The sequence below is a fragment of the Aquila chrysaetos genome, chromosome 14 (genome assembly GCF_900496995.4).
Source record: "Aquila chrysaetos chrysaetos chromosome 14, bAquChr1.4, whole genome shotgun sequence".
NCBI lineage: Eukaryota > Metazoa > Chordata > Aves > Accipitriformes > Accipitridae > Aquila > Aquila chrysaetos.
Genome location: NC_044017.1, coordinates 18,638,038 through 18,646,456, shown reverse-complemented (window position 1 = coordinate 18,646,456; position 8,419 = coordinate 18,638,038).

Below are 8,419 nucleotides of genomic sequence, written 5' to 3'. Positions count from 1 at the left end.
AGATTGTGCTGCAACTTGGGCTCCATTCCATGTGTCCCACAAAAGGGTAAAAACCCTGTTAAACCATTCCTTCCTATTGTCATTTTAAATAAATGAATGACAACTTTATCATTCAGAGGACCTAGGAGTGGCTAACTGTGGTGGGTTGACCCTGGCTGGATGCCAGGTGCCCACCAAAGCCGCTCTATCACTCCCCTCCTCAGCTGGACAGGGAAGAGAAAATATAACAAAAAGCTCGTGGGTCGAGATAAGGACAGGGAGAGATCACTCACTAATTACCATCACAGGCAAAACAGACTACTCAACTTGGGGAAATAAGTTTAATTTATTACCAATCAAATTAGAGTAGAAAAATGAGAAATAAAACCAAATCCTAAAACACCTTCCCCCCACCCCTTCCTTCTTCCTGGGCTTAACTTTACTCTGATTTTCCCTACCTCCTACAACCACAGTGGCGCAGGGGGACGGGGAATAGGGGTTGTGGTCAGTTATCATAGAATCATAGAATGGTTTGGGTTGGAAGGGACCTTAAATATCATCTAGTTCCAATCCCCTGCCATGAGCAGGGACACCTTCCACTAGACCAGGTTGCTCAAAGCCCCGTCCAGCCTGGCCTTGAACACCTCCAGGGACGGGCCATCCACAACTTCTCTGGGCAACCTGTTCCAGTGCCTCACCACCCTCACAGTGAAGAACTTCTTCCTTACATCTAATCTAAATCCACCCTCTTTCAGTTTAAAGCCATTACCCCTTGTCCTATCACTTGTAAAAAGTCCCTTTCCAGCTTTCTTGCAGGCCCCCTTTAGGTACTGGAAGGCTGATGTAAGGTGTCCCCGGAGCCTTCTCTTCTCCAGGCTGAACAACCCCAACTCTCTCAGCCTGTCTTCATAGGAGAGTTGCTCCAGCCCCCTGATCATCTTCGTGGCCCTCCACTGGACTCACTCCAACAGGTCCATGTCCTTCTTATGTTGTGGCACCCAGAGCTGAATGCAGTACTCCAGGTAGGGTCTCATGAGAGTGGAGTAGATGGGGAGAACCACCTCCCTCGACCTGCTGGTCACACTGCTTTTGATGCAGCCCAGGATATGGTTGGCTTTCTGGGCTGCAAGCACACATTGCCAGGTCACGCTGAGCTTCTCGTCAACCAACAGCCCCAAGTCCTTCTCCTCAGGGCTGCTCTCAATCCATTCTCATCACAGGTTGTCTCTGTCGCTCCTTCCTCCTCAGGGGCAGGACTCCTCACACTCTTCCCCTACTCCAGCGTGGGGTTCCTCCCACGGGAGACAGTTCTCCATGAACTTCTCCAACGTGAGTCCTTCCCACAGGCTGCAGTTCTTCACGAACTTCCCTGGCATGGGTCCCTTCCACAGGCTGCAGTCCTTCAGGCACAGACTGCTCCAGCGTGGGTCCCCTGTGGGGCCACAAGTCCTGCCAGAAAACCTGCTCCAGCCTGGGCTCCTCTCTCCACAGATCCGCAGGTCCTGCCAGGACCCTGCTCCAGCGTGGGCTTCCCACGGGCTCACAGCCTCCTTCGGGCATCCACCTGCTCCTGCATGGGGTCCTCCTCAGGCTGCAGGTGGAGATCTGCTCCACCATGGACCTCCCTGGGCTGCAGGGGGACAGCCTGCCTCACCATGGTCTTCCCCACGGGCTGCAGGGGAATCTCTGCTCTGGTGCCTGGAGCACCTCCTCTCCCTCCTTCTTCATGACCTGGGGGTCTGCAGGGCTGTTTCTCCCACATATTCTCACTCGTCTCCTCCGCTGCAGTTTCTGTTGTGCAGCATCTTTTTCCCCTTCTTAAATCTGTTCTCCCAGAGGCACTACCACCGTCGCTGATGGGCTCGGCCTTGGCCAGCGGTGGGTCCGTCTTGGAGCCGGCTGACATTGGCTCTGTCGGACATGGGGGAAGCTTCTAGCAGCTTCTCACAGAAGCCAACCCTGCAGCCCCTCCACTACCAAAACCTTGCCATGCAAACCCAATACACTAATTGAAATTTAGGTCTCTCCTTTTCTATCTCACATTGAACACGTAAATGTGTGCACACATGTGTGTTTGTGTGTGTGAATAAACATGTGTAAAGTTGAATTACTATTTCTTATTTTAATGAGAATAATACCCATGGTGCACAATTGCTATTCTACTGAAATGGCAACTGCTGTGTACTAGTTTATTTAAGAAATTTCAGTGACCGTATTTATGAAGGCAATGTAGAAAAAATCAACATTTCAAGGAAAAAGTAGAAAGAGATTGAGTAATGGTGCATCAAACTTACCAGAATTTGCACCAGTGTGCCTCTGCTGGTTTTTCAGGCCAATCCCAGGTTGCCAGAAGATGTCACATTCTTGTCCATACCAGAGTTTCAGGCTAGTTAACCTTTAGAAGCTACCTAGCATATACACAGGGGAAACATTTTTGCACCAATGTCATTCCTGTGTTTCACTTTGCCAAAATATTCTACCACTATTGGAATAATGTCCATCATTAAACAGGCAAAATTGCCCACAGATCCCACTCCCCCAAAGAAAAAATCAGTAGTCATCATTTTAGCAACTGGATAGAAAAAGAAGAGCCATATTTGATAGTAGGCTTCAGATGCTTTGGATGGCTGGTATTTTAAGCCAGTCAAAAACTCAGCCTCACTGGCCTGTTAAAGAGGGATATGGCTGCTTTGCAACACCAAAGCAGTGCAAAATGGATAGAGCACATCAGTGAAAATGGTCCCAGATGTCTTAAATAATAAAATAATATACTAAATGCTTTGCAGTGCTAATGTGCCTTGTGCACATAGATCTCAAGACACCTCACAGACATTAATGAATTAAGCCCTGTAAAGTGGGTAAGTATTATCCATATTATGCCCAAGGGGAAAGTGAGAAACAAAGATGTAAGATGATGGTCCAGGAAGTCTGTGACAGACGTGGGAATAGAACCCAGGCCTCCTGGTCCCCACTCCAGGGCTGGAGCAACAAAACACTCTCTAAATTCATCTGTCAGTTATTTTTTTAAGTAAATTTAGTCCTTATGAAATTGACAGCCCCAAAGACTGAAGTGCTCTATTAAACCACAGTACAGGTACCTCACCAGCACTGCCTGAGCACATTTTTCCCACGCTGTCTCAATAATAAGCGTCAACTGCACTTGTTTGGAGACTGTGGGCTGCTCTTTTTGCATCCTGCCCATTCAGCTCTCAAATTTCTCGGTAGAGATTATTGAACTACATACGAGGTGGAGCTTGTTCTAATGTGAGAAGGTAATAATAATTGGTGACAAATAGTATTTGTTATTCAAAGTAAGGGCCAAGAGTGATCTGTCTCCAGTTTGATACGCTGTCCAGCCCATGTTTACCAGGGTAGATTCTTGCTCAGAACTACAAAAATCATTTGCCAAATGCCTCAAAACTCACTAATATTCTTAAGAAACTGGACTGTGGGGTTTACTTCTGCCTTTGAAGCTTTGAACTCTATCACAACTGACAACTAAATTAATGCCAGCTTTACTGGCACTATCACAGAATCACTCAGGCATGAAGAGACCTCAGGATGTCTCTGGTCCAAGCTCCTGCTCAGAGCAGAGCCAGCTCTGAGGTCAGACCAGGTTGCTCAGGGCTTTATCCAGTCAAGTCTCAAAAAGCTCCAAGGGCGGAGACTACATGGCTTCTCAGGGCAGGCTGCTCAAATGCTTGGCTCTCCTCAGAGTGCAATTCCTTTCCTCACACCTAGCTGGATCTTCATCTGCTTTAACTTATGCCCTTTTCCCACCACACCCCTCTGTGAAGGGTGCGGCTCTGTCCCCCCCAAAACCACCCCACAGGCACTGGTGTGCTGTTAGGTGCCCCTGCAGCTGCCTCTTCCCCAGGCTGAACAAGCCCGGGTCCATCAGGCTCTCCTTCACAAGGCCCAACAGTCTTGGTGGCCCTCCACTGAACCCACCTCAGCTTATCAATGTCTTTCTCGTACTGGGGGGGGGGGCAAACCTGGCTGCAGCACTCCAGATGCAGGTTAATGATTGCTGAAAACTCAAAGAATAATCATTTCCCTTGATCAGCTGTCTACATTCCTGCTGCTACAGCCCAGGATGCTACTAGCATCCACCACTGCCAGGGCACAACATTGACTCAAGTCTAGCCCCCTTGCTCAGCAGGAACCCCAGCAGCGGGGCAGCTGGTGGTAGAAGCTCTACTTGTTGCTGTTAATGCCCTTTGCCCGTTTCAAATCCATAACGTTTCTGCACAATGTTTCTATGTTCTTATTTGCACACTGTCCTCACTAACCGCCTGTTATACTGCCTTTTGCACTGGAATTCAGTCATGAGTTCCAAGCTCAGCCAAGCCAGTCTGCTGATACATCCACCAGCTTACCTGGTAAGCATCAGGGTGGACCATTCTTGAGCTTGAAAGTGGTTGCCCTTAAAGACCTGCTGGCTTTCCAAAGCTCCTTCGTCCTTTAATGCTGCCTCCCACAAGATCTCACCTATCACTTCCCTGAGTTAGCTGAAGTCTGGTCACCTTAAGGCCACCGTCTGTACTCTGCTACTTGCCTTCCTCATTCCCTTCGGGATGTTGAAGTGCATTGCTTAATGGTCGCTACACCCAAGACTACCACTGATTGTCACATCCCCAACCAGTTCTTCCAGCAGGGCATCACCTTACCTAGCATCCATCTTAAGTTGTCTCCAACACCCTCTGGAAATGTCCTGGATTGCTTGTTTCCTACTTTTAAGTTTCTACAGGTTAAGTGATTAGGGTTCCTGATACAGGGTTTTCCACCAGGCATTTTATAGACACATTGGAGGTGAGGCAACTAGTGTCCCAACCTAACAGCATAGACCAAACACAGTGAGTTTGTGATCTGGGACTTCAACTTATAACCCTCCTTCTCACAACCAATTCTAATTAGAAATACAGTATTTTTAAAAATGAGATTAATTAACTAATGGCACCATTTCTTCAAAGATGTTGCTGACACACTATCACTTGAAAGCTTTACATTTAAATTAGATACTTTCTGAAAAAAATCATTAGCTATCCAAAAGTTGTAGGTTTGACATAGAAGCCACTTGGAAAAATTTAAAGTATCTATTATGCAAGACAAGCATGCTTCAGATTAGAAGTTTATAAGTATGTTTATAAGTATGTCTCACTATGTGGAAAACCCACTCAACTTACACATAAGCCACAAGGCATTCATAAGAAAAATTAGCCTTTGCTGAGCTGGGTTGGATTAAAATCAGTGACCTATAGGTAGAAAGCTTTGTACATCATTAGTGATTCCCTAGGGCAGCCTGGTAAGCACTAATGTTATGCCTTCTAGAATGAAGCTTGTTTTCTGGAAAGATAAGCTTATTAATTCAATTTTTGACCTTTATTGAGCACTCAGGCAAGGTTGTCCACCCCCTGGACACAAAGGTAATATCTCCTGCATACATTGCTCTCAATCCCAGACACGTTCTACAATTAAATATTTCAACCTCTTCCTAAAGGATCTGCTCCCATTAAGAAGTAAACAAGCATGCAAAAAATATTAGCCTAGATTGCTTCCTAAGTGTGTATTGCAAGTTAAAAGTTCAGCCAATTTTGCAAGAACTTTGTATTAACTTTTGTATTTTTTTGTACACAGGCACACCAAAACATTTTTGTAGTCATAGAAGATTTTAGGTTTTCAATCTTGAGAGTCACTGTAACTGCACGGAGAGGTAGGAAGGAGAGCAGCAGTCTGCTGTGCTTTCTCAGGAACCGTCGCTGCCTAGAAATATTCCCAGGCTCTGTATCTTGGTTATTCACATTGCTGAACCATCAGAACAGATTTTGCTGTGGTTTTGGCCCAGGCCAAACAACTTTCTTCCAGACATTCCCAGGCATAATTTAGGAGCTAGCAAGCGCCAAGGACCATGATTAAGTGGTAGCAATTTACGTGTGGCTACCCTGTTTTGGAGGGTAAGGATTTTAACAGCATAGAGGCCTGCCATTCTATGTCAATTAGCCCTGGTGCCAGAGAGCAGTCCTAAAAATATTTAAAATTTACCATTTTAGATCTGGCCTTGGAAAGACACAACACAGATTTCTCTCTTAAGGTTGCAAGAGTATTTAAAAGGCAGCAGAATGAATATGAGACATTTTTGTTTTCTTTTGGAAGCAAGTTGAGAACTAGGATTGCAGACATCATAGGCAAGCTTGACCTTCTGTAAGGATAAAACCTGGACTTTTGGATTTAAAACCATAAGCGCACATGGTGCTTTTTTGCTAGGCACCATGATCCACTCTGTTAACAAAAAACCTATGCAAACAGTATGTGCTATATAAGCACATCATTTGGTTTATGCCTTTTGATATTAGTTGCAGTAGAGTAAATGGCATTTGGGTCTGCTATACTACAAGGCACATCCTGTTTATAGATTTAATTCAGTGACATTGTCAAGCTCTTATTTTTTCTTATTTGTCAAATGGGTGAGCAATAGTTACCTCGAGAGCTATTTAATAATAAAGATTATGGAGGACACAGAATTGAGTAAAAAATCTCTTGGCTTGGAGCTCAGTGTAAGTCTTAACCTTGGGTGCAAGTTAAGGGATGAGAAAGAGGCATTTTCATCCAGAATCAATTACCACAAATGCTCCCACAGTCACGGCCAAAATCACATTACTCGCAATAAATTAACAATACCTGGCAATTCTTTTTAAGTGCCTATACTTTTAGATTTAGAAAAAAAGGAAGAGTTAAAGTACAATACAAGGAAGGAAGGTTCCATCTTGCTACATCCTCTGCCATGCCCTACTCTCTTTTGGTCAGAGTCTCAGTCTCCTGTGTCCACGCTCCATGTCCCATAGCACCTTCCATGCCCATTTTGGTGCCTCCACTCCTTACATGTTTCTTTCCTTCACTCTTCAGCACTCTTGTGTTCCCTTGCCATTTCTCTACATGTGATCTTTTCCATTATCCTTCCTTGTACTTAAGTCCAAGATTCAATAACAGCTCTTCATCCTCTTCCTTCTTTTACCTTGAAACAACATATGTTGATTTATACAATCTAGAGAAACTAACCTCAGAACTTTAAAATAGTTCCTGTGATTTTTTTCTCTGAAATTATGTATAACACACAACGTGTGAAATTCCAGGGAGACTGGCAGGTACTTGTCAAGATGAGGTATAGGCAGTGAAACTGGTCTTGGACAGGAGGGTAATTTCTGACATAGTTACTCATACTGACTGCAGTTTCATAATACATAACTGGCTCCAGAAGCAAATGTCGGAAAAATAATTCTGTGACTATTTGCAAAATTATATATAGCATGGATATAGACACATACTTCTTATATGTTCATGGAAAGTAAACATGAGTTAACAAGACTAATGCACGTTTGCCTGTGTTAATGCTTGAGGAAGAAGAGCTTTAAGCTAATATTAAGGATGCAAACATCTAAAGCACACAGATTATTCTCTACAGTTATTATGTGTCAGGAGCCATAGACTGTTAAGTGCAGAATTAGTAAACTGGTAAATGGAATACATTGATTGCTTTTACATAACATAATACAACTTAAAACAAATGATCAGTGTCCCCACAAATCTTTACTAGTGCTTTTCCACAATGACAATTAAATAATATAACAGCACCCTTCACTGTTACGAGTGTGCATTCACGAGCAATGGCTTTATGATGAAAGAACATCACATTTTAATTCTTCAGACAGACACTAATTTTTAGTGGTCTATTTTCTTGTAAGAATGACACTTTGAGCAAGATAGTAGCAAGACCAAAAATGGAAAGTTTTCTGAAGTTTTTAATCTTGCGTACTTGAATACAGATTCAAAATCCTAGCCTTTTTTTCAAGCCATCCTTTTGTTTCCAGGACACAGCAACCAACAGAGGGAAATAATGCCATGTGAACTATTTGGCCAGTCTGTGCCATAAAACACAATTTGTTTTTTAGGTATAAACTCACCAAAAACCTTTCCTAATTGATTCACTAAGACCTTTCAAATCACCAAGAATATTAAGCAAGTTGAAAAAAGTATCTTTGAAGAAACTGCAATGTAAATATTCCACAAGAAGAAAGGGAGGCAATGTCCACAAATAAAACGAGATGCTGAAAATAATTTGCTTAATTCTAATTAAGACTGTTTCTCATAGATCATATACAACTGGGTAGGTAAGGAATAATATTGATGCAGGCAGAATTCCTGCTTTCAGTAAGAAAGTATTCCTGTACCATCTCGCTTAGCTAAAAACAAGAGAGACCTTCTTTTATTCGGATCTTGTTATTTCTCTATCACAAGTGCACCGGAATAAGGAAAGTTGCTTTTGCCATAGTACTAAGGCAGAAAGAACAGGAAAATGTAAGGCAACTTCTCTGATCTTCACGTACATCAGTTACATGCAATAAATTCACTGCTGTTTGAGCACAGACAGAATCTCAAATGCACA